At 40.5% G+C, this 27,643-nt stretch overlaps 1 long non-coding RNA gene across 1 annotated transcript in view; it reads left to right on the top strand.

The window, feature by feature from the left end:
* The first annotated feature begins 102 nt into the window (after nt 1-102).
* The window catches only part of LOC120315310, a 64,206-nt gene continuing 36,665 nt past the window's right edge, over nt 103-27,643 (top strand). The window contains exon 1 of the long non-coding RNA XR_005558654.1: nt 103-602. This is a non-coding gene — a long non-coding RNA (uncharacterized LOC120315310). The remainder of the gene's footprint in view (nt 603-27,643) is intronic.

Genomic DNA, 27,643 nt, shown 5'->3' with positions numbered 1-27,643 from the left:
ACGGCCACGGGGGGGGGAGGGAGGGGGGAGAGGGCAAGATGCGCGAAAGGCAGGAAAGGCGGAGGTTTGTAATAGGTGAGTAAAGGCGAGCAAGTGGGGAAGGCGAGCTGGACCGCATTATTTACGTTCGCACTCAGATTCATCCCGATCCTTGCGCCAAGCGGCCGCTTGCTTGTAAAAAAAAAAAATCATCATCATTATCATAAACCCATCAAATGTGTGCGCCGTCTGATGTTCTCAGGAAAGAACGGCTAAAAGCACTAGAAGGTGTGAAAGGGAAAGGGGCTTCCTTTCACCAGCGCCGTCCCCTTTGCCGAGAGGCTTTGCATAGGGTCTTACTGCGACCTTTCAAGCCATTTGGGGGGGGGATATATGTGGGAACATTCACACGCGCGCGCAATCTACCCACTCACGCATCTGACAAAGTGCGTTCCTAGTGCACAGAAACTTACACGTCCTTTTTCAAAAGAATGGCAAGACGGGTTTTTTTTTTCTTCCTGTAAGGAAAGGGAGAGAGGGAGAGAGAGAAAAAAGCGCCCTTTCCTAATCTTTCCGAGAAGCGGAGCCCGTTCTCACAGCCTGGGAAGACCAAATGAATGCTGGTGAGCAGGGTTTTTTGTTTTGTTTTTTGTTGGTTAGAAAAAAAATCGTAGTTACCACGGCTCCGATCGCAAAGTTCACGAGAGGTGCAAAGAATAACTTAGTGCACATGCTAGCTGCGTTGGGGCGGCGGGGGGCGGGGGGGCGGGGAGAGCTATGAAAGAACAGCTTTTTAATTCTCAAGTACGACCCATAGCTTTTCTAACCTGATTAAGCTACTTTAGCAACTGCTTTTTTGGCTGGCTGGCTGGCAGGCAGGCAGAAGACTGAATCCCTGAATGTGTGGGCTGTGGAAATTGGAGGGAGACTGTATTTACTCGGCAGTAAGAAGTAGCGTTTTGGGTGCAATTTACTGCTAAAGAAATCTGTAGGGTTGCAGTCTTCATGCTGGGCAACTTCAAATTGTTAATGAGCCACGTATAGTGGAAAGTGCCTCTGTCATAGCAAAGTTGCCAGAATTATGCTTCAGGACAGAAAGAATATTGTAACGTGCTCCCTCTCCCCCAAAGCAGATCTGGCTCCATGTTTTATCCTGAAGAAAGTAATACACAACCCTCCCTGAAGAAGAAGCCTCTGTGAGATCATTTATATCTCAATCATTTAATCTGATTATAGTTCCTGGCAGGTAGAAAGGTAGCTTATAAGGGAAAGCAACTAGGATTTTTCTGACACCCTGATTTTCTAGGTGGGAAAATTACATTCTTATTTAACTTTTTCTTCTCTAGGGAGGGGAAGGAGAAATGTTACATCAAGCTGCCTTTCCCTAGCTGTCTGAAATACCAGTAGTATAGCTCAAATGGAAGTTAACTTGTCCTGACTTTGCCACTGGAAAGGAAGAGTTCCTTGCTTCCTGTTCTTCTCTTTTAATTTGGCAAGTCTGCTGGATTTCCAGGGCTGCTGCTACTTCTTGACTTTGGTTGTGGATTTGGGATCTGCCCGCTTGCTGTTGTTTTTGAATGACCAGTACTATACAGGGCTTTGAACAATGAGTTGCATAAAGAATGTGAGCTGACATGAACAAATTCACACATCCATTTAAGAAATCCTGTTTCCAAGAGTGGCTTAATTTGGGAGACCGGTGGATGAAGGTTAGAAAATATGCTTAGCAGAAGTGTGTTTCTATGTGTGAAAGATGGCAGTCAGGTTTTAGCCTTTTTTTTTTTTTAGCATACCTCCTGTACTCTTAAAGAAAAAGCATATCTATGAATGTACTAAAGCACTTTTCCCTAAGTCCAAATGATCCCAGCCATCTCAGGAACTTGTAGGGATCAGTAAAAGTTTCAACATTACACTTTCTGGGCTGCAAAAATCTAGATACCCATGAGAGGCAGCCAGGTAAATTTTTTAATTTATTTATTTGTCAAACAAAAATTATAAATTTGAACAAACAGAATGAAAAAAAAACACCCTAAAATGTGACAGGAACGAATGCTAGGCATGTTAGTGCACTTACACACGCCCTCCCCTTAAGAACTTCTTAAATATGGGATGAGGTCCACAGAAGTTGAAATTAAAACTGTTAGTTAGCTATGACAACTGAATCGGGTAAGATATGCCAGACTTTGACAACTGTTACAAAAATCATTTTTTTTACAATCAAGTTTAAAGCAGTTTACATTAAGTTTAAAGTGGTTGTTCATACATGTTCCATTATGATTAAAACAAAAAAAATGATTTTGTCAATTTTAGATTTGTCTATAGCAGTGGTGGCGAACCTATGGCACGGATGCCAGAGGCGGCACTCAGAGCCCTCTCTGTGGGCACACGTGCCGTCGCCCCAGTCCTAGGCCTTCAGCTGGGTTTTATAAAACCTTTTCGCTTTAGGCCTCCACTGCTATGTGCAAAAAAAAAAAAAAAAAAAAGGTTCAGTCAATTTCAACTTCTCGCGGAAAAAAAAAGATCTTGCAAAGTTGGAATTGATTGATTGAACTTTTTAATCCCACCCAGTCTGCCGTTACTATCGCAGCCACTTCCACCCAATGGGCCATGCCCAGCCAATTGGCCACACCCACCCAGCATTCAACAATGCATAAGTGGGTTTTGAGTTGCAGTTTGGGCACTCAGTCTCTAAAAGGTTCGCCATCACTGGTCTATAGCTTGCTGCTACCTTTTCATTGTGCTGAAATCAGTCAGACTTCTTAAGAGTCTGGCAGACCTAAGAAAGTGGGTTTTAAAAAGGGGGATAAAAGGGATGCAAATAATGCTGACCAGGCTAGATGGAAACCTGCAAACGAAAGGCCCTCGCCACAGTTCCATGCCCCCTTGCCTGAGTAAGGGTGTTTGAATTGAACACAGGGTTACCTGTCACAAGTAGACATGCTCAGGCTCAAGGCTATATGGCACTAGCTAGAGGAAAGGGTGTGTGTTTGTGTATGTGTGCGAATGAAGATAATCACACTGGGAAAAGGAGGCATGTGGTGGAAATCATTGTCTGAAGACAAATTGCCAGCCTGAGGAAAAAAGAGGGCGTGTGTTGGAGAGAGACTTTCTCAGCTGGGAAAATGGCATTTCAGCTGCAGAGGTTTCCTTCCCTGAAATGTGTTAGAGCACTGACTCTGCACAAGTTGGCTGACAAACTTCTTTTTGGCAATGGGAGAGCTTTCAGGAGAGTCCAGAAGCCGTTACTCACCTGATGCGGTGTGGGGAGGCTGATAAAAATTAGTGCAAGCAAAGCAAGGATTACTTCTGAGTTGCTGCCCTCTCTCAAGAGCAACCAAGAACAACCCTCTTAAGTGTTTCTACTGCTGTGCAGTTGGCGCAGTAGTGATCCTATGAGGGAGCCCAACTAGGCCATCTGCTTTTTAGCTGCAGGCATAAAATACTTTTATTAGGAAGTGAGGCAGACCCAGCTAGAATGGAGCTTCTAAGGAAACCAAAAGCTGTGCCAGATGATAATTTGGGAATAAGGATTCTATGGAATGAAAACACCCAATTACTTTAAAGCAGAAAGGCCCAGGTCATTTGTACCAATTAGTTTTTCTTTTTGTCTGTGGACTTTAATAGTTCAAGAGCAATTCCTGTTCATGTTCTCAGTTTCTTAAGAGCTGAAATGTACACAAGATACAGTAATCCTTGCAACCATCCCATTGATTGGTTATATTTCTAATCAGCCCATTAATAAGATTCTATGGCTGGACTTCAGAGCTATTAAAAATAAAAACAATAAAAAGTTGTCATCTCCTTGAACACAGAGCTGAGCCTGAAAAACAAACTTTGCTCCTAATGAACATGGAAATCTTTAACTCAACAATATCATTCCAAACTGCTGTGTGTAAGGACTCAGGTGACAGAGTTTTGTGTTAAACATAGCAATGTTTAAAAGATTCCCACTCATGCAGGCCAGGGTTTCTAGTGTAACCTTCATTCTAACCTACTTGGGCTTTTTACTTGCCAATATTTATTTTAAAGAGGAATATGAAACCCTGAAGTCCCCTATCTGTAGTATGAAGTGGGACAGCCTAAATTGCCTTAAGGAGAACTAGGCCAAAATTTAGATTTTCTTTCTTTCTTTTTTTTTTGCTAGAAAAGCTGTATATTTCTCTCAATGTCTACTGAGTAATCTTGTTTAGTCTCAGGCATTACATTAAGCCATGGCTTATTTAAATGGCTTGGTAAATTTATTTAATTAAATTTTGATGATGCCCAATTCTGTAATGACTCTAGATGGCTTACATATTGAAAAATATATTGAAAAACACACATAGCTGATTGGGTGCATATCTTAAGTCATGATGGTCAGGCTCACACATCCCACCAAACCATCAACTATTGTTTATAAACCACAGCAGCTAGATTTTATAGAACAAACAAAACCAAAATCAAGGAAGCCACATTCTGTCTTAGGAGAATTGATAACTAACAGTCAAAAGTTTTTATATGTGTGTTGTATAGTGTTGCAGAGACCCTCTTGGCACACACTACACCTTGTGAATACTTTTGCCACTGTGGGTCCAGAGCTATCGCTTGCCTGTCCTGCTCAAAGTATTTAAGACAATGCTAAAAGAAGAGAGGGGCAGTAGGTTCATGCCAGTGGTGGGATTCAAATATGTGAACAGCCGGTTCTCTGTGTGGATTCCACTTCCGGAAGCCCATTCTAGGCCTGGGCAACAAAAAATTAGCTGCCAGTTCTACTGAACTGGTGTGAACTGGCTGAATCCCACCACTGGTTCATGCCCAGAGTTCCTTCAAGGAAAAGCAAAAATATAATACCCAAATATAACTTTCTTGAAGGACACAACCTGGGACAATAACTTCCATCTCTTCAAGAGGGGGCCTTAAGGCTTTTTAAATGAATGTCATCCCACTGGGGCTTTCTGGTCTCTAGGGATATATCTCAATGAGATTATTAAGGAATTAGGAATTAAGTGTTTTTCTGTGTGAGCTGAGTTTGCTTACCACGTTAAGCCATAGTGTGGTTTGGCTTAGTTTGCATGTGACCTTCACCGGTGTACTTTGCAAACCATGATTAATTGCCCCCTTTACCAATCCTGGCTAAACATTTAGTATGACTCCTGCCTTGGCTTCCCACCCCAAAGCTGTATAGAAGTTTTCTTGGGCCTTCCCTGGCTGTGAAGCCCTTACTCTTCCAGCTATCCAGCCTCATGTATCCATCCTGAGAGCTGTGAATGTTTTACCAAAAGAAGACTCCCAAAGTCTGTGTGCTGACTGCTGCTATCTTGGGTGCTACAAGCAAAGCTGGTCTGTGTACTGAATCAGATTCAGCCGTAGAGGTTATTTAGATGCATCTCAATTTCTCTTTATTTTGGCAAACATCTGCTGCAAGAAATATTGTGGGGTTTCTGTCCCTAGAGCAGGTAAGAATTACAGAGCATTCCATCCAAATCCTGGGTTTTGTTTCCCACAGAGACTAGCCAGAAGCTTCTGAATCAGGAGAGGTGAGACTCCTGTGAGAACCTGATTAGCTTTTGATAAGAGCTCACCCAAACCCACAAACTTTTTTTTTTTTGTCATAAACGAGCCCTAAAAGCACTAGAAAGAAAAAAGAAATGGAATATAGGAGAAAAACAGGTTGGGCAGATAGAGCTAAGTGAGTTGTTTTGAATTCCTGTGCATTGAGCCATGCTGGTTGTGTTGGCAAAATAGGGTTGCGAATCTCCTTTTTGGGAACAGATTCCTCCTTTCCTACAGCAGGCAGGTATAATGCGGTCCCCTCCAGGCTCAGAATAGCAGGACCATTTTAATGCTGAAGGTGGAGAGAAGTGAGATTTTTTTGTTGTTGTTAGGAATTTCCCAAGCTCTGCAGAGCTCGTAAGTGAGATGGTTAAAAGTTGCAGTTTTAAAAGATGAGATGTGAGAGAAAACAAAACCCACAGAGCTTCTACTACATCCTTGGAAGCAAATAAGGAACTCCTGAAGGAATTAGCCCTCTATCATTTTGTATTTCCCAGCAACTGTGATTTACAGGTATACTGCATCTGTTCCTGGAAGTTCCATTTCTTTGTAATGTTTAAATCAGGGGCCTTCAAACTTGGCCCTTTTATGACTTGTGGACTTCAACTCCCAGAATTCCTTAGCCCGACATGCTGCCTGAGGAATTCTGGGAGTTGAAGTCCACAAGTCATGAAAGAGCCAGGTTTGAAGACCCCTGGCTTAAATAATCATTGATAGACCTTTTTTTCAAGAAATTTGTCTAATTTGCTTTTGCAACCACTCAGCAGACCTTGTGACTGTGAGTGCCAGAAATCAATTAACAGTGTGACAATCTTTATTTCTAATCAATTATATTGGATAAGCTTGGGTTCCAATATTATTAAGGAAACAAAACCAAGTACCAAGTTCCCAGGTTCTGTTATGCTGCTCCTTATACTTTTCTGACTTCCATTCTTTACAAGCCAAGGTGATCATGAGAATTTTGAGGAACACAAAAATATAATTATTACTAATAATATCTAAATTGAATAGCCTGGACATGAGTGCAGGAAACAAAATTGTTGTTATCTCAAAATGAGGGACCATATAAATTGGTTTAATAAATAAATGATAGAATACTATGGAAGGATTTGGCTGGAACCCTAATGGGGCAGACTACAAGTTTATTACTTTCCAACTTTATGGCTCCCCACTTCCCTTAGGGACTTATTGCCATTCCTTGAAGAGCTGGTATGGTTTATGCTCCTTCACACACTTTATCTCTAAAACATGGGGACGTTATGAATTGTAGGGCAAGGTTTTGGTGACACTCCTTGTGCCCTGCCTCCATCCAGTTTCAAGAACCAGAGAGATCATAAGAAGATTAGTTGGTATACCAAAGGGCAGAGATATAGCAGTTTTATTACCAGCAACAATATTCAGATTGCTGGTTGCTCATGGCTTACCTATATACAGACTTTGTTTGGGTCCTAAATGTGGTTAGAAAAATGCTTTGTTTGCAGGCTGGAGCAAACCGACTGTAATTTGGCCTTAGAGGCCTGGAAGTGCCATTCAGTTTGCTGCAGCTTTTCATGGGCTGGAGGTGTACAGGGTGCAGAGTTAAGTGAGTAGAACCTCATGGGTAGTTGTTTTGCTTGATTTGCTATACTTCAAACCAGTCAATTCTTTAAAAAGGGGAGATTTTCTTAACTATGGAGGGAAGAAATTGCAGTAAAGCTATTGTCAGAGGGGTTTCTATAATCTATAAATATATTTTATCTATCTACCTGCCAGTCTCTGCTGCAATTGCAAGACTCTCAGCAGTTTACAGTAATTGCAAACAACCCAAGCATTTTAAATAAAATGTACCACTTGAAATACATATATGTGCCAGTCTAAAACCAGAAACATCACCAAAACCAGCCACCTCACCACTCACTAGCGGCTCTTTGGAATACCTGTTTTCAGGAATTTCCAGAAGATCAAGACTGAGGAGGCCAACCTTGTTTCTAATGGGAGGCTGTTCCATGAAATAAGCATTGCCACTGAAAAGCACCTCCTCCTCTATGCAGGAGACAATTACCCAAAATTTCTCCCAGGATGCAAGGGTTGGGCACTTCAAATCCATTGACTGGAGATGGTCCTTGTAGGTATCTTGGTGGCAGGGCTATGTCAGGCTGTACAGAGACAGGAAGAACTTTGATGGCACCCAGGAAGCTAAGAGGAAGCCAGCATAGAGCCTGCAACACACAGGAGTGATATTCTTGGAGTGGTGAGTGCCTGATAGTTGTTGGACTGCTGTATCTAATCCTGTCTGCACCCTATTACAGGCAATTACAGCCATTTATTTAGTGACCATTCAAAGTTATAATGGCATTGAAAGAAAAGGGACTTTATGACTTTACAGCATCTCCACGATCACCATGTTCAGAATTTGATTGCTTAGCAACCAGCATATATTTACAATCATTGCAGCACCCCAGGGTTGTACGGTTGCCATTTTGTGACCTTTGTATCTGGCTTCCAACAAACCAAGGCTAGATGCGCTTAACAGCTCACACGATTCGCTTGACTGACGGCAGCAGTGATTCATTTAACAACCTTTTGGCAATTAAAAAGTATAAAATCAGAGGCAACTCGCTTAACAACCACTTTGCTTAGCCACAGAAATTCTGGTCCTAATTGTGGTTATAAGTTGAGCACTACTGGTAGTCCTAATGTGTTGCACCAACAAAAGCTTGAATCAGATGGTTAGCTTGAGCCAACCGATTTTGAGGATTTGTATTCTCAGCTGAATATCAGGGAGAAAAAGGACACGAGAGCAATATAAACTCAGAGGTATCACTGTGTACAAACAAGTGATCTTTTTTGGGGGGAAATGGCTCAAATCATTCTGTATATATCAGTCTATGGAACATCTCTCTCTCTCTTTTTTTTTTTTTTTTTTTTGATCAGGGGTGGGGGAAGGATGGCCCTTTTATGACTTGTGGACTTCAACTCCCAGAATTCCTGAGTCAGCCATGCTCAGATAATGCTGGCTCAGGAACTCTGGGAGTTGAAGTCCACAAGCCATTAAGGGGCCACCCTTCCCCACCTGTTTTAGACCATCAATTTAAATACTTAATACTAGTAGAAAACTAAATAGCCCCTGAGCTGGGATGACTGCTAATATGGGTTTTACCAATGGTTGGAGGGTCATAACAGAAACATGTTCACAATTCAGCAATCAGGATTTCAGAAAGAAAGGCCAGGATCTTGCTCCCTAATAGACCATAATGGGATCCTCTCTGTACTGAGAAGCATTCATTTATCCATGTCTCTCCCTTATAAAAGTCTGAACCTCAGGAATTCCTCTTTTGCCTAGATAGAAAACTAAACGCTAAGGGGATTTGTTTGCTTATTAGATTTACATAGTAAATTTTCTACCCTGCCTTTTCTTCAGGAGAAAGAAAAGTGTCACACATCATGTCTCCTCCTTCCATTTACCCCACGGTGTTCCTATAAAATAGTTTGGGCTGCTCCATGGCTGAGGAGAGACTCATACCTGACTCTCTCAGATGAAAGTCCAACATCTTAATTTCTGCATCTTTCTGGGTTTCCTTTGCCTTTAAAGTGTTCAGGTAGTCCTCGACTTACAACAGTTCATTTAGTGACTATTCAAAATTACAACAGCACTGAAAAAAGCGACTTATAACCATTTTTCACACTTATGACTGCTGCAGCATCCCCATGGTCACGTGATCAAAATTCTGATGCTTGGCAACTGACTCACATTTATGACGGTTGCTGTGTCTCAGAATCGTGTTATCTCCTTTTGCGACCTTCGGACAAGCAAAGTCAATGGGGAAGCCAGATTCACTTAACAACTGTAGTACTAATTTAAGAACTGCAGTGCTTCATTTAACAAATGTGGCGAGAAAAGTTGTAAAATGGGGCAAAACTCACAACAAATGTCTCACTTCGCAACATAATTTTTGGGCTCAGTTATGGTCATAAGTTGAGAAGTGTATTAGTGTCCTTTGCAAAAGACTTCCATCTATGAAGCCGAGTGCTGCAGGGTGGTAGTCCTACACATTTTAGCTCCAAGTCTGTCCCCTTAAACCGAGGTTTAATTTTGAGTAGAAGAGCATCCCACTGCATACTAAAGGTTGTGTGAGCTTGGCAAGCCCACTTCAGGACAGCTGTGTTGAAGGCTGTTTGTCATTATGACTTTGGTTGCTGTTTAAAGAACCTCTGTGTAGCAAACCCAAACTGTCAAAAAACAGCTTGATTACTTTCCCAACTGATGATGAGAGCTGCAGATAAGCTTGGGTAAAACCAAAAAGGCAGAATTCTCCATTGCTTGCTACCACTGCCAGAGTTAGACAAGAACACGATATGAGTGAAATCATTGGAGCCACCCAAAATTGACACCAGCTGAGGTGCTCTGAAGCTTTAACAATATTCAGGGGCATTAAATACCAAGGACAGGGCTGATGAGTTATGATAACTGATGGAGTCTTTTTATCAGTTAAAAATTGGAATAGACATTTAGAAAAAATGTTCTTCACTCTCAGTAGATGGCTATCCATAGCTTATAGCCTATTCTATGTATATTGATTCAAAAGTTAGTCCAATTGATTTTAGCAAGGCTTATGGCCAGATGAGTTACTAAAGGACTGCATTTATCGGATTTATAAATATTTCTCTCTTCTGTTTTTGTTGCCCTAGATGCCTCTTAACTACAGATGAGAGATTACTATCCTGAGTGTATCAGCCTCTGAGTAAATCTCACTTCTGTGCAAATCTAGAGGGGTTTGCAGTTGTTCCATCAATGAGGAAAGGAGCTACCAACCTTTTGGGGTACAAGAGCCTTTGGGAATTTCACAAGATCTGGGAATTAACTTACTTACCTACTTACTAAAATAAATAATAAAATAAAATGAATAGAATTAAATTATTTATTTATTTTTAAGGTACGTTGAAGCTGTTGAATATGGAGGGCCATGGGACTGTATATGGCAGTGATGGCGAACATTTTAGAGACCAAGTGCCCAAAAACTGGCCCCGCCCTCACTCCACCCCCCCTGCCCTGCCCCCGCTCTGTCCCCCCATCCTCTGCCCCGCCTGCCCACAGGACCACTTACCACCTCCAGGGCCCACCGCAGATCACCCAGGCAGCCCAGCAGCGCTATGGCCGCCACATCCTCTGTCCGCGCCCTGCAGCATCAAATGCATGGGGTGTGAGGGCAGAGTCTTGTCTATGCTACCTGGCTGCTATGTCCTTGGCTGCGCTGCTCCATATGGGCCATGCTTGAGGGCAACTCTCCAGGGGGGCACCTGGAGAGGAGGGGGTCGCAGTGGGAGGCAAAGCTGGGGCAATGGCACGTGTGCCCACGGAGAGGCCTCCGAGTGCTGCCTATGGCACCCGTGCCATCGGTTCGCCACCACTGGTATATGGTGTACTGCAGGTTCCCGAGTAGGATATATTAATTGCAGTAAATACAATCAGATCTGTTGAAAGGGTTAAAGCACCAGAATTAAGGTAGTCAGCATTTTCAAGCGATAGCACACTAATTCTAGTTTTAATTGTGCAGCTTCTAGCTGCAGTCAGTTATTATTTTAATATTATGCAAATAACCCCTGCCTTCTTCAACATTTTGTCATATTTTAATGTGACCAAGAAAGCAAAGTCAAGGCAGAGTTGTACTGTATCAACCATAAATGGATTCCATTCTGCTTTTATAGCAACGAAGACAAGTCTACTTGACATCTGCTTTTTCTCTTTGTTTTTGTCTCCTTCTGGGGGAGTGGGGTGGACCTGTGTAGAGAATAAGGAAGAGGACATTGATGGAAATATGCAAGAACAAAGGAGTGGTGGTAGTGCTGAAACATTTTTTAAATCCTGAGAAACAAGATAATATTCAGAAGTGACTCAGCAGATATCTCTGTGATTTGTTGGAATATAAGAGGTGGGGGAAAGTATAGCACAATCAGATTTACAAGATTCTGTTACAGTATTCAAGTTCAATAAAATGTACAGATAATATGTATGTATGAGGATAATTGAGCCTGGAATTAATGGTCATAAGTTGTGATCATTCAGGGGGTCATCAGGTGACCACACCTGATTTCACAATCTTTTTTGCAATGTTTATTAAACAAATGTGGTGGTCCTGTTTTGGCCAGTGGGTGTTTCTTGCTGGAAACCAGAAGTAAACATGGCAAGAAACACCAAAAACTGTAGTCACATGACCACGGGATACTGAAGTTGCCAAATGTCCTAAATGCAATCATGTGTGTGTGTGTGTGTTGCTGTCAGAACTTCAAAAACAAATTACCAGTCCATTGGGGAGGTCCATTGTAATGATTGCTAAGCGACTGGTTGTTAAGTGAGGACTAATATAGTTGTAATCTTTGGGGATTGATTTCCTGATCTGGTTTCCCTAGTGGAGCTAACAACCTAAGAGTCTCCAGGATTCCAAGACAGAAGAACTTTGAGAAAGGATTCATAATCCCACTGGGTTCCACAAGCCGCCTACATTTGTATTCCAAACCAGGCAAGTGGCAGACAATTGACAGCACAGCGTCACTAAACTTGTCTCAACCTCACAAGTATCCGGGCAAACATTCTTGATTGAGCGGTGGCCCAGTGGGAGCCTTTAGCATTTCATTCAGCTTTCACTCTTCCTTCCTACTCAGATCTTGTTCATCTTCCTATTTTGTAAAATAGAAACTGCCGCATAAGATTACAGTCATTCTAAAAACATGCCATGGAAACCATGAGCATTAGAGCTGTATGAGGTATCCAATGTGATCACCCTGACCCGAGGTGCTTTTGGTCCAATTAGAAATAGGACAGGTTTAAGAAATGAAATAATGGAGCTCAGTTTTGCAAAAGACAGTAAAGCAGTGCTGTGAAAACCAATAAAATAAAAATCCAATGTTCTCTGTGCTAAAGAAATGGTAATTTTCCCTGCAATTTTGGGTGAGAGCTGTGACCTGGCTGGTAATTATCATCATAATGCCAGGCATGTGGATAATTCTTCAGGTGCTACCACCTTTGACTTAATATGTCTTATATTAGAGAACAGCAGATATTCAACAACTGAATGGGTTGCTCAACTCCTCCTGCTGCTAATTGAAGAGGTGCGTGGCAGACCACAATTTAACTGGTATGGTTTCTCTCCCCGTGTATTAGAAAATACACCCTGTTGAATTTCTGAGTGGAGAGTAGATGCCACCCATCTAGCTAATCCCTTTACGAGGATTTAAAGCTACTGTATGTCAAGGTGTGCTTTCATAGAGAACATGTTGAGCAAGACTTCCTTTTAGTTAAAGAGGCTTCCATAAGTGCCCCCAGGCCACTTTTATCTTGCTCTTATGCTGAAACTGATCCCCTTCACTTGAATGAATGTGATGGTGTCAAATATAAGAATAGGGCCTCTCCAGCTTCATGGTTGACTGATGTGCATTCCACCTGAGGAGCCCATTTGCACAGCCGAGTGATCTAAACTTGAAAGCTAATTTCTGTAATTACCAAGTGCAATTGAACTCCAGCAAAACTTTTCATCGCCGGCATGGGATGGGAATTCGGCCTCCGTAACCATTTAACGCGGGAGTGGGTTAGGGGCAAGGAACTAATTGGAAGGTATTTAACTGGGAGATTTCCCTTCTTCTTAACTGTACTATATTTATCCAAGGGGAAATTGGTATCCATAATTAGAAAGTTGAGTGAAGGATGGAAGCTTCCATAAAACCAATGTGTCAAAGTGCCCTGTTCTGGAAAGCCATCTTTGGGTACAATACTTAAGGATTATACCCACAGAGAGGGGTTGCAGACACCTATCTGCTGAAATGCCAAGCCAATTTGTGATAGCTAGGAAGAATGGCTTATTTCTGCAAAGTTGTCAATCCCATGGAGTATCCAATTTCAGACTCCTGCATTTTTCAGACCTTCCACTGAGAGTAACTAGTGGGGGATTGTGTGTGCCTCACAAGCTTTCCAATTATGATTAAAGTGCTTCTCTTTTCTTAGCCTTTTTTTTTTGATTGCCCAAAATGGCCCTAGAATGAGGGCCTTCTCTTCCCCAACTTGTACAGATAAACCATTGGCCTGTGTCCAGGTCTATAAACTCCTGAAGATCTACAATAAAGTTCTAGGCATAAAAAGACTCAGTTATATGATGATATTATGGGACAGATGTGATGTATGAAGTGCACAGATTTATGTACACATCTATTGGGGCCTGTGATAATGAGAACGGCCAGGACTACAAAGTTTTTGAGATGGATATAACTACTGGATGTACATGATATAACTACTAAAAGGCAGGTTTCACTCCAGAGGAAGAGCACTTTTGAAAAGGTTGAGGGAGCGGGCTTCAAAGGAAAATCAGTATGCATTATACTAGTTGACACAAATGGATCTTTCAACACATGCTGACATGCCTATAGATGTATCCCTTCTTCTATCACCCAAAGGTCACTAGCTGACCTTCAAAATCTTACCCATAAAAATCTGACAGGCAAGAATTCAACACAAAGTGTTCTTAGGTGACCACCTAAGACACCATGAGATGAACATTTGTACTTTCTAGCTGCAAAGAAGCTGCTCTTATTTGCTGCCAGCTCTTGGAGAGCCCCTGCCATCCATCCATTAGGGAGAATTCTGCCCAGATATGGTAGGGATAGGGGGTTATCCATAATTATCTGCTCAAGATCTTCAACAGTATTGCATGAAAAAACATTGGTTTTCTAGCACAGAGGCAACTCCTATTATTGGCTAGAACAAGGCAGCTGCATTAAACAGTATTTGGTAAGAACAAGAAGCAATAGCAAAATGTTGGAGGGTGAAAGCTCTATACCAGTGATGGCGAACCTTTTAGAGACTGAGTGCCCAAACTGCAACCCAAAACCCACTTATGTATCATCGGGTGCTGGGTGGGCATGGCTCATTGGGTGGGTGTGGCCCATTGGGTGGGCGTGGCTGCGGTGGTAATGGCAAACTGAATGGGACTAAAAAGTTCAATCAATCAATTCCAACTTTGCAAGATTTTTTTCCCCCTGCAAGAAGTTGAAATTGATTGATTGAACCTTTTTTTTTTTGCACACAGCGGCAAAGGCCTAAAGTAAAAAGGTTTTATAAAACCCAGCTGAAGGCCTAGGACTGGGGTGACAGCACACATGCCCAGAGAGAGGGCTCTGCATGCCATCTGTGGCACGCGTGCCATAGGTTCGCCACTAGGGCTTCTAAACTCTGAAGCTTCTTTCCTTAAAGAGAAGGGGGGGGGGGGAGAGAATGATGTACATTCTCTGTTCTTGTCTCTGGTATCATTTTGATTTTCTTCCTGAACAGGAAAGATTGGGAGTTTATAAGTAAGCAATGGGTTAGGAATGTACTGAAGCTGTGTCTGAATTTAGCCTGCCATGTTTCCAGTGGGTTGTTTGCCAATTCAGACATTACTACAACCTTGATTTCAAACATTAATTCAACCTTGATTTAGTGTGATGTCTGAACTGAACTCTTAGAAACAAAAAATAAGGATGGTTTGGTCAGGAGGCAGCTTTTGTGGATTTTTCATTTCATTTCTTTTCATTAAACACTACTGAGAACATAAATGCCCAAAGAAAATAATTAGCCTAAGATTAACCTTTCCAAAGTAATCCCTAAAAAAAACCCCAAACCCAAAGTTTTTGTTACTTTGCTTTTGCTGTTCAGAATTGGAAGTGTTTGGAGAACTACATAAAATAACCCAGAAATGAGAACGTTCAAAGTCACATTCTGTTCAGCTGTGTGCCAAAAAGCTTATTGCATCTCACTGAGAGACTATTTGGAGTGGCTGAAACCAGCATTTCTCAAATGTGGCAATTTTGAGATGTGTAGACATCAACTCTCAGAATTCCCTAACCCAGTGTTTCTCAACCTTGACAATTTTAAGGCATGTGGAATTCTGAGAGTTGAAGTCCACATGCCTTAAAATTGTCAAGGTTGAGAAACACTGCAACCAATAATTCTGGGAATTGAAATTCACACATCTTAAAAGTTGCCAAGTTCGAGAAACACTGGTTTAATTCAAACTCCTCTAAAGTGATTCTCTCATCTCCCCAACAAAATAGCAAATGTGCCAATTCTATGGTTTCTCTGTAAATTATAAGAATTAAGTTGATGGCTGACTAAATGAAATAAAAATTGACCGAGTGATATATTGCAGCTCAGAGATTTATCTTTATTGGCAAATACTGAGCAAGTACCTTGGTGCTCCATTGTAAAAAATGTATTATGATTTGAAAAATTACCTATTGATCTGTTTAAGTCTGCTTTGAGATTATCTTTATTAAAATTTCAAGAAATAGTCTGGTGCTTTGAATGGGACAATGTCTCCATCTGATTTACTATTCATGTCATCTTATTTGCAGTGAAACAATCATTGCCAACACTCTGTTCTGCTGGTCTATTTATGAAAATGGATTGAATGGTTTTTTCTTACTCCACTTGTGGAAAGTTCATGAATGTGGATATAAATGCTTGCTTGTTTCTAAATCTGTTCAGGAAATTATTCAGATACACCAGTGGTTCTCAATCTTTTTAATGCTGCGACCCCCAACCGGTCGTAAGTCGGGGACTACTCAACCGGTTGTAAGTTGAGGACTACGCAACTGGTGCAGCACCGTTTGCAGAATGGGACTTTTGGCGGGCTCAGCAGGGCAGAGACAGCCTGGACAATTCCTATTGGCTTTTGAAAGCCAATAGAATTAGACTCTATTCAAGAGAGTCTATTCTATTGGCTTTCAAAAGCCAATAGAATAAAAGGGAGTAGCATAGCTAAGGAAAAGGGGGAAAAATGGCGGACTGCGTTGTTTGGCGACCCCCGTGAAATGGTCGTTCGACCCCAAATGGGGTCCCGACCCACAGGTTGAGAACCACTGAGATACACCTTTTGCTTTGAAAGCTGTAAAGTAGCATTAACACCATTTTGTAGAAGTGTTCCCAGCTGGGTAATACTGTAGTTAATCTGAAAGGAAGGCTAGCTTCCCTCAAATATAATCTCATTTTTTAAATGGAGAATTGTCTTCTGGGGGAAATCCTCTTACATTCAGGTCTTCTTCTTGGCTAATATTATCTTGTCCTTTTGGGTAAACATAGTATTCATTATAAATTGAATATTTAATGTATTGGGTAGGTCAGTGTTTCCCAATTGACAATTTTAAGGCATGTGGAATTCTGGGAGTTGAAGTCCTCATGCCTTAAAATTGTCAAGTTTGGGAAACACTGGGGTAGGTTATCGCTTAATTGACTTTGTAGATAAGTCTGAGGTTTAATTTTATTTGCTATTCTGATCTTCTGTGTTTTAATTAAATATGACACGCATAATGTGCAACAGATAGGAAAATCAGCCTGCAATCTGATGTGTGCACTTGCACGGGAATAAGACTGCCCAGCAGTATGATTGTTAAATGTCAGATTTGACCCTTTGATGATCTTCTATCCTAAACCAGGCTATCTGTATTGAGAGGAAAGGATGAGTAACATTGAGACAGGAGAAGCACAACAGGCCTGCAGCTCAAACCACCAAATTTTATGTTAATATTGGTTTGTTTTCCTCAACTGCTTTATTATACCTTTTAAAATATAATCCTAAATATTAGAAAAATTGTATTGCTTCAGCAAAAACCATTGTATTCTAACTCAAGCTGAAATGTATCCTTCCCTGACTACATTTCTTTCTTACATAAAATTATTTCAGGTCATGTTGATCTTCTAAGTTCTTAAAATGCAAATAGGTGTTCTTTCCTAGGTGACTGATTACCTAACCAATAAGCTTACTTTAATATACAGATATAGCACCTGCATCTGGCTAAAATAGTGCAACTCCTTTAACTAAGCTCTGCAGCTATACAAAACCATGATCCGTTCACATCCCTTTTGCTAACATTTTGAGAGTTTCAATTTTAAAAAAAAATGTATCCAGAGGGAATAGGTATCAAAGTCTCTTTCCTTCTCCACTGTAGGGAAAAAAAACCCCATTTCTTGAGTTGGTTTCTTCAGATTATTAGACAGAATTGTTTTTGAAGTCTTGCACGGAGATCTGAAGTTTTGGATCTGCTACTTGTCGGTCAAAAGGTATATTGGGGATGATGTAATTATTAGAATCCCTGTCTTGCCTTTAAATGCAGCCTAGCCTTTTATGTACGCACTGAGCAGATGAAGCTTTTCTGCTATAGAGAAAAGTGTTCATTGAATTTGTGTACATCAAATTAGTGGGGGTGAGCTCTTGAAGTCAAAGTAAGTTTTGACTTCAAAACTTGGACTACTGCAACGCGCTCTACATGGGGCTACCGTTGAAAAGTATTCGGAGACTACAGTTGGTCCAGAATGCAGCCGCGCGAGTGATAGTGGGTGCTCCTCGATACACCCACGTTACACCTATCCTCCGTGAGCTGCACTGGTTGCCTATTGGTCTCCGGGTCCAATTCAAGGTGTTGGTCATTACCTTTAAAGCCCTATATGGCTCAGGGCCAGGTTATTTGCGAGACCGCCTACTACCTCATAGTTCCCTACGTCCGGTTAGATCCCACAGGCTGGGCCTCCTTCGGGCCCCGTCGGCCAAGCAGTGCCATTTGGCGGGGCCGCGGAAGAGGGCCTTCTCTGTGATGGCGCCCACGTTTTGGAATCAGCTCCCCCCGGAGATTAGGACCACTCCCACCCTGTTGGTCTTCCGTAAGCTACTTAAGACCTGGCTTTTCCGGCAGGCCTAGGGTTTATAAAACCTACCCCTGGATGATTGTTTTTGTATTGTTGTTTTGTTATGTTTTATGTGTTTTTTTTATTGTTAGCTGCCCAGAGTCCTTCGGGAGTGGGGTGGCTTATAAATTTTATAAATAAATAAATAAATAAATAAACAAACAAACAAACAAACAAACAAACAAATAAATAAATAAATAAATAAGATATGTATCTAGCAAGTTGATAAATAAATGCAAGACCAAAGCTGGCTATTATCTTCTCCCTTTCAGTTTACTCTTTTGTTTTGGGGCCACGTGAGGAAGCTCTCGCAGGGCAAGTGTTTTATTTGGGAGTTACTACATGCAGGAGCTACAGTAATGGAGTTCTACTAGGCTAGATCTGTGGGGTTTTTTGTTTTGGTCCTGAAATTATACATTGTAAAGGAGGGCAAATGTTCATCAACTTGTTAAATAGACCATCCTCTGTGCAATTCAAAACTGGGACTTCCTTCTCATCCCCTTTCAAATATTTATTGGAATCACATGCTAAGAAATATGTGCTGTGGGGATTGCTAATGTGTGTGCAAGGCTTCAGATATGAGCAAAACTTGGTTTTTGATGGTTGTAGGGAAAGAGCTCTTCCCTCCATCAGAAGCTCTGCAGACCCATCTGTTGTACTACATGGTGCCACAATAGAGCCAGTTGTGAAAATGGAGGAGAGTCTGAAATTACCCAAGTTGGGTGCATCTGATTAATTTTCAACAAGTGCAGTCCTGCAGAGAGCAGCTTGTGAGATTGGGGGGGGGGGTATTGCTTTTGTTGCTTCTGCTAGATCATGTGAGCCTGAAAAGCACATACCACAGTTCAAAAGAAGGAGAACTGCCCTTCCCTCCTGTTCGCCTAACCTTGGGCTGATCAATAATAGATCTCACAACACAAAGCCTGCATTCTTTTATTCTCAAATCAGAGCAGCTGTTGTAGCAACAGCACAGCTTATTTCAAACCAATTCGCTTTGGAAGGACATAATCCAGTTTGGAAATAGTAGGGCTTCTGACTTTCTCTCACACTAATTAAGAGGCAAGGTACAGGGTGGAACTTTTGCTAATGTCATTTGCACATTTTATTCTCTAGCCTAGTTCTCATAAAAAAAAAAAGATAGATGATATTGTCAAGCGATACTTGAACAGTACCATTACAGATGGATAGTTCCTGTTTTATTAAATGTTTCCAAATCCCAATGTACCTCTTCCACCCAAGACACACGGGGCTTCCGGTCCCTGAATTTTTTGCAGCTTGAAGTTGTCCTGTGATCATCTTTCCTGCTGCAGATTTTAAAAATTAAGGTGCACAGATCATCATAGGCAAGTAGATGCTAATGAACAGGATTGTATAAAGTTTGTATTCTGTATCCTCCTGCCATTAAAAAGAGAAATAAAACATATTGCTAGTACAATATGCCCCATCCACATTTTCCATACATGTTTTGTGCACCTGTCTTCTTGCTTGCCAGCGAAACAAAACTGAGTAATGGCTAGGAGAGAAAGCATTCTGGATTTGTCTCCACCACTTTTTCTGCTCTTAATAACCCATTGGACTATCAGGTTAAAATGAGGAGCTTTTCCCGATAGTTGCAATCTTGACTTTCTGTTGCTGCAATGGCTAGAGAAGAAGAAGATTCTCGGGGGTTGCCACAAAAAAGAGGAAGTCAAGCAATTCTCCAAAGTTCCTGAAGGCAGGACGAGAAGTAACGGATGGAAACTAATCAAAGAGAGAAGCAACCTAGAATTAAGGAGAAATTTCCTGACAGTTAGAACAATTAACCAGTGGAACAACTTGCCTCCAGAAGTTATGGATGCTCCAACTGGAAGTTTTTAAGAAGAGACTGGATAACCATTTGTCCGAATTGATATAGGGTTTCCTGAGCAGGGGGTTGGACTAGAAGACCTCCAAGGTCCCTTCCAACTCTGTTATTCTGTAAGATTTAAACAGTCTTATTCTTGTCCCACTCTAAAATGCTTCTAGGCCCATGTTGGGATGTCCTGTGTGGGGGTGAGCAGAGAGAAAAAGTAATAGTTGCCTTAATCCAGGAGCCGGAAAATGTAGTGTGGTAAGAGTAGACTGCACAGGGCTTTATGCAGGCACAATTTAAAGGGAAAACCCAGTTTTCAAACAAAAGCAGAAATAAATTGACTTAAATCTCAAACCCTTCTATGTTGTGCCCAAAACAAGTGTGGAACTAATTCTGCACTTGTACAATGCCATAGAGTCCAGGGGTTCTCAACCTTGGCAACTTTAAGACTTGTGGACTTCAATTCCCAGAATTCCTCAGCCAGCTTTGCTTTGCTGAGGAATTCTTAAAAGCTTTGCTGGCTGAAGAATTCTGGGAACTGAAGTCCACAAGTCTTAAAGTTGCCAAGATTGAGAACCCCTGCGCGGCATAGACAGTGGAAGAAGAGGGAAGAAGAGGGAAGAGAAAACATAGACTTGAGAGGGATTCTTGTCTAGCCTTCTTCTTGGCATGTTATCTTTCTGTGGTTGAGTTAATGTATCCCACTAAACTATAATGCAATGCATTGGTTTGGGCTTAGACAATTAGCTCAATGTATAAACCCAGACCATACATCAAAATCTTTAACTGTGGGAAACGTGTTATCATGTAAGCCCTTTCAGATAACAGAATTCACATAATCTACTGGTTTGAGAACATTATGGAGGACATGTTCCATGCATAATGCCCAAAGGAAAGGAAGCATGTTACAGCATGTGTCTCTCATAACCTCAAGAGTGACACGGGAATTAGATAAACTTGGAACCTTGCTCCAGTAAAGGAGAGCTAGTTCTGGAGGACAACCCATTACAAGCTCTATTCAATGAAAAACGGCTGCAGAAGAGCATGGTGTCCTTCCTTTGTAGTTCCTGCTCATGCCAATGGGATGATCACTTGGTTCATACAGAAGGTAGCTTGTCGGATTTTGCTTTAGTGTGCTGGGTAAAGCCAGCCACAGTGAATGTGAATCATAGGTATAGCTTTGGATGTTTGATGAATACAGCTAGTGTGAATTATGCAATGAACTGTGATTAAATTGTGACTCAGTGTGATGTGAGAATCCAGGTTATGAACCTTGCAGAACTGCTCTCTCATGCTTTGTAGGCATCAACTATCTTGATCTTTGACTAAGATTAGCTATAAAAGAGTAAGGTTAGAATTTTATTTCCTTAATCCTTATGTATCTTGGTAGATTCAGTGAGCTTAGTAAACTCAACCTATTACATCAGTACATAGCAGATGCAACCTTTGTGTGTGTGTGTGTGTGTGTGTGTGTGAGAGAGAGAGAGAGAGAGAGAGAGAGAGAGAGAGAGAGAGAGAGAGAGAAGTTAAGCTTGAAGTCTTGCCACTTAGTGTGCCAACATCAATAGCTATCATCTTGACTTTCTCAATGGAGAACACTCTGTCGACATCCCTGCACAGGCTAAGATGATCTCTCTATGCTTGACCGAGGTTGCATTATAAAAGAAATTCAATTGATACAGTATGTCTCCAAACGAAGATGTCTGATTTTTTTCTCTTTAATTTTCCCCTTATATTTTCCTATCTATTATGAGCATGATCAACATCATCATAATTAGGTATATGAATGTGATAACAATAACAACAATACTTTGACATATTGTATGAGTACAGTCATCTGAGAGATAGCTGTGCAGTACCTAAATTTGACAAATAAATCGTAATCATAGACAAAGTGAAAAAATGTGTTCATCATGACTTTCTTTTTGCTGTCTAGCTCTCCTTTCACTTAATATTGCCTTTAAGATGTTCTTGCCCCCTGCCATCTTTAATTATACAGTTGTTAAATCCCATTTTTGCTTTCTTAACCAGGAATTTTTCACAGTGAAAAATGGGTATGCCCAGACACAGGGGCATAATTTAATGAGAACAGAACAAAGGCTGGAGCTGCATGTTGGAGATCAGACCTAATGCAGTAGAATAGAGAGTGACTGGGCTAAAGAAAATGCAAGGCATTAAAAATGATTAGAGAAAACAAAACAAAAACTCTTGAGCAACAGTGCAAGAAATGAACAAGTAGCAGAATGAGAGGATGCCAGTAAAGGAACTTAGCAAAAATCAAGGTTTTTTTTTATGATTATGTAAATTCAACCTGCTGAAAGATTGGCTACATTTGAATGAGTTCTCTTTAATTTCTGCAATGAGATGAATAAGAAGAGCAGCTATCTTAACTATTCAATGATACGCGTGCACGCACACATACTGTATAGCCTGTTATTTACTCTGCTGTTGTTTGCTTTTCTCCACTTTTGGGACAAGTAAATGTTTAGATACAACTTTAAAATGGAATGCATCCCACACAAACAGAAGAAAATGCAGTCATTACTAAGTAGCAGTTATTACTACTCTCTACAGCAATTTTCTGGAACATGGTGCTGTCCAGAATTCTCAGTGAATATGGCTTTTGGCTAGGAATTCTGAGAGTTGCACGTTCCTGACTCATTTACATCAGCTGCTGGATTTGGGTGAGCTCTCTAGAAAACACAGCTCGCTAGTCATGTTTAAAAAGAAGGTCCAACAGGGCTATGTGGTTTTTCCATTGTGATACCGTGTTCTGTAGTGGTCCTTGCTTTTCTCATATTTGAAATAGGGAGCTGGGTAAGAACAGCATGGAGGTACAGTACTGAATCACCTGTAGAATCAGAATCAGCTGATTTCACCCAGTGGAGAAGTGACCGAAGAGATAAGCATATGGGCATGATTTTCATTTGAGGGTAGGCATTCCTGAGACTTATTCAAAGCAAACCAACCAATCATTATGGCTAATGAAAAAGAATGCGAAATGGTGGGACAAGATGCCTCAAAGCAAACGCTCAACTACCTAGATGCAACGTCTGTTTCAGGGCCCGAAATGGTGTTTGTACTAACATTTATCTGCACACCTTTGTAATTTTCGCTTGTCCCAATTGTTACCGATTTATAAAGACTCATACAGGGATTAGGATAGAGAAGGGATATTTTATTGTTTTGACTCTGGGAGTTTGATTCCCTACCAATCAGGAGGGGATCCAGATCTCCTCTCGATTCGTCGTGAAGTTGTATGTCCTTATGATTTTCAAATGTTATCACACTTCTGGTTTTTGTATTATTTTTGCTCCATCAAGCTTTTCTCTTTATCTCTCCCCCCCCCTCTCCAAAATAAATTTGGTTTCTTTTATAGAACCCACCTCTGGGCTGCTGCTCTGTTTCTTAATGTGGGGCACATTTAGAGTTCTTAAATTGCTTTATAAGATTGTTAAAAAAATGTGTATATCTCTCCGTGTGGCTTGTGAATCTTTTTTATTGTTGCTGCATATCGTTTGAATTCTCTGCTGTTTTATGGTTGATTACTGTATTTTAATATTTCACTATACAGACAACTTTGTTACTGGGTAAACTGCAAATACTCTTAATAAATAAATGATATGTCCCTTGAACATTTCTTAATTTTTCACATTTCCCTGCCTTTTTATGCCTCATCTATTTAACTATAAACATTAACCATCTGGTACTGTCACTTTATATAGTTATCTATTTTTACTGTTTATAAAGTTGATACAGTTTTATTTTTTTATCTTTGATTTATTTTATTTTTCCCATGTATCTTTACATTACTCTACATTAGGGCAGTATCTCTGATATTAACTGGAAGCTTTTCATTCTTTTTGTTATGAAAACAGTACTGCATACAACTTGCTCAAGAATGAGTGCATTTTGTCATTCTGTTTTTTTTTATTTTTCCTAGTTATATTTGTATAATATTTTTTCTACCTCTCTGATCCATTCACCTCTCTCTCTCTCTCTCCCCACCTACCTACCATCTATCTATCTATCTATCTATCTATCTATCTATCTATCTATCTATCTATCTATCTATCTATCTATCTATCTATCTATCTATCTATCTATCTATCTATCTATCCTATAGCCTGTCCTCATATACAGGACTCTGGGTAGCTAAAGATTAAAACAGAGTAAAAATCAACAAAAATAGCCAGAATTTAAAAGCAACAAAACACAACCAAAATAACATAAAAGTAGCAGCCGAGAATGCTCAGAAAACACTCAAATGAACTGTGAAATAATTAATTAATTGAGTGAACATAGTTATTTAAACTCATTTTAGAAAAATTAAATTCCTGTCCAAAATTTCCCATTTTTATCAGAATAACTGTCCTTATTTAATCATTCAAATAATATCTAAATTTAAAACAATGATCCCAGGAGCTGAATTCACTGGTCTCTAAAAGGAACCTAGGGCTGTTCCAAGATCCAAGACTTCTTGCAATTCCTTGACTTCTCCCCAATATGTTATTTTCATTCTTCATATATTGATACATGATGGAGATCTAGGATCCTAATAAAGAACTGCTCTCCCTCTGGCAACAGTTGTATTGACTGTGTGACAAGGTCAACATATCTTCCAGAACTATAAGGAGCATTCTGTGCATGAAGATATAGAGGTGAAAGGCTTGTGTACGTGAGAGTCACTTCATGTGCTGCTGGTCATATATGGTGGTCAACCAGCATAAACTTGAAGTCCTTAAATGATTTCAGTTCTAGCTGGTTATTATGATTTTAAGCATTATTTTAAATATGCTCTTGAGTCTGCAGTTTTCTTCCTTTTTCTCTTTCTGTATTTCTCTTTATATTGCACCTTTTAGGTTGTAAACCTGTTGGCCATGACAATCTTAACTGATCATGCAAAAGCTCCGTAAGCTGATGTAAGCCTTAAATAGCAGAAATATGTCTGAAATGATTGATAGAAATTATAATCCAAGTTGTCTATTTTTTTAAAAAAAACAAGTTTTTACCTTCTAGCACTAGTGTAAATAGCCATTTAGTGGAAGGACTTAATTCTGCAAAAAACTGGTGTCACAGAGTCAAACTAGGAATATGGCCAAATAAAATCCGTCTACTTCATTTTATTTAATTTGTTGATACAGACACAAAAGTTTTCTCTGTGGACTATTTCCTCTTAGGTAGTAACATTCATTGCGGTATAGAAAAAAATACACTTTTAAATGTAAAATCATATCCGTGGAGCTAGCTTTCTTAAGACTTTCTGCTACAAAAGATAAAAGGAGTATTCTATCCATATTGAAATGAAGACTTGTGCCCATGTACGTCACTTCATATGATATTAGGATGGCCAACTGGCATAAAACTGATTGCCGTTTTATGGACTGCAAGGTGATCAAAGTGGTCAGTCCTAGAGGAGATCAACCCCGACTGCTCTTTAGAAGGCCAGATCCTGAAGTTGAAACTCAAGTACTTTGGCCACCTAATGAGAAGGAAGGACTCACTGGAGAAGAGCCTAATGCTGGGAAAGATTGAGGGCAATAGAAGAAGGGGACGACAGAGAATGAGGTGGCTGGATGGAGTCACTGAAGTAGTAGGCGTGAGCTTAAATGGATTCCAGAAGATGGTAGAGGACAGGAAGGCCTGGAGGAACGTTGTCCATGGGGTTGCGATGGGTCGGACACGACTTCACAACTAACAACAACAACAATAAAACTGAAATGTATATAATTAAGTGCAAAATCATACATTTTGAATTTTGAATTTGTGGTGCCTAATTCCTGTCACTTTCCAGAATCGTTCCAAACTGAACCTGTGGCCTATATTTGTAAATATTGCATTTCAAACAGAATGAGCGATGCAGCACTATAAAATGTATAGCAGATACACACATGGTCGTATCTATAAAGATAGGATAAACAGTTCTGCCTGACAATGATGTTAAAAATCTAGAGCTAATGCTGGTAGATATCATAAACTTCCAAGGCCTATGATAAGGTTTTAGGACCCCAAACTACATGCGCGCGCGCACACACTCTCTCACACACACACACACTCCCATCCATATTCATAGATATGAATGAGATATATATCTACACATGAAATAGATCTATAATTGCATTACAGAACCAATACACCATATAGAATGTAAATATTTATTTAGATCCCCCTTGGGGCCTATGATTACAAATCTGCTGAGGATTTACAAAGACTTAATTAGTCATACGCATATCTGGATTCTAAATAAATAGCTCTCCCCCTCATATTTTTTGTGTTTTAATGATGTTGCACTGAAGTATATTGAGTTTTTAAGCAAGCAAGTATTTCAACATTTAATCTTTCTAGTGGTTAACCACAGCATGGATCTGGCTTTGCAACTCGTTCTAGAGAATCTCAGAACCAGACTGACTTGGTGCCTTGTGTTTAACCATGCCAGTTAGAAATCCCACAACTGCATTTGTCCTAAATGCTAAACTTGGTTAGTTTTAACCTTGATTCCCACTTTTCCTTTTTTACATTTAGTGTGTTGGGCATACTAAATATTTCAATATTTTATGATCTACCACATAACGCAAATCCTGAAAATTGATTAATTCGGAAGCCAAATTAAGCAAGTTGTCCTCCCTCCCTCCCTCCCTCCCTCCCTCTCTCTCTCTCTCTCTCTCCCTCTCCCTCCCTCACATGCTGGGGGAGAGAGAGAGAAAGACAGGACTGCCATTCTTACTTTGAATTAAAAATAGATGCTTTTGCCCTATGAACCTTCAAACCTCTTTTTCAAACAAACTGGTTTTTCTTTTGATTAGTTGGAAAGGAAATGGCACATCCAGGAGGAATGCACATCAAAGAGAACACTCTAAATGATGCAGAAATGCATAAAAAAACAAACAAGGACAGCAGGGAAGAGAGCGATGCCATAAGTATACTGTATATGTCTTCATATTACAATGAAAGCCAGTTTGCTGAAGAACTGCAAGATGAGAACTAAAACTTTCTCGCCTGCTGCTTTGCTAGAAAATGAATGACTATTCCCTCTACTGCCAAATAGATACATAATGCCCCCTTAAAGGAATTATAGTACGGCGTATCTGCACTTTTGCATTTTCTTCCATGTTAAGATTGAAAGGGCTGGTTGATTGCATTGAAAAGATAGCCATGCATAAGCAGGTTGCCTACTTTGGTGCACTGAACCACAGAACCACACAGTTGTGGCGAAAGAGAAGTAGTAGTTTCTCCTGGAAACATCACTGTAACCATTTTTAATTTTTGATTCCAAGATGGCCTCCTAAGTCAGAAAGGAAGCCCAGAAAGAGGGAAGGGATCAGGATATGCCTCCTTTGGAGAGGATCAGTGGTTGTGAGGATGTTGTTGCCACCCTCCTCTCTGCTAATCCTGTAAATGCCTCATGACTCTTCATCACAAATATTTTTGCCCTAGCTTCAACTAGTACAGGGGTAGGCAACCTTGGCTCTCTTATGACTCGTGGACTTCAACTCCCAGAATTCCTGAGCCAGGTGGCTCAGGAATTCTGGACGTTGAAGTCCACGAGTCATAAAAGAGCCAAGGTTGCCTATCCCTGAACTAGTTGCCTACCCCTGAACTAATAGATTTCCTCAGAGAAA

Source organism: Crotalus tigris, unplaced genomic scaffold (genome assembly GCF_016545835.1).
Source record: "Crotalus tigris isolate CLP2741 ecotype Arizona unplaced genomic scaffold, ASM1654583v1 scf7180000019070.2622420, whole genome shotgun sequence".
Taxonomy (NCBI): domain Eukaryota; kingdom Metazoa; phylum Chordata; class Lepidosauria; order Squamata; family Viperidae; genus Crotalus; species Crotalus tigris.
This window is presented reverse-complemented; position numbering and strand designations above follow the sequence as displayed.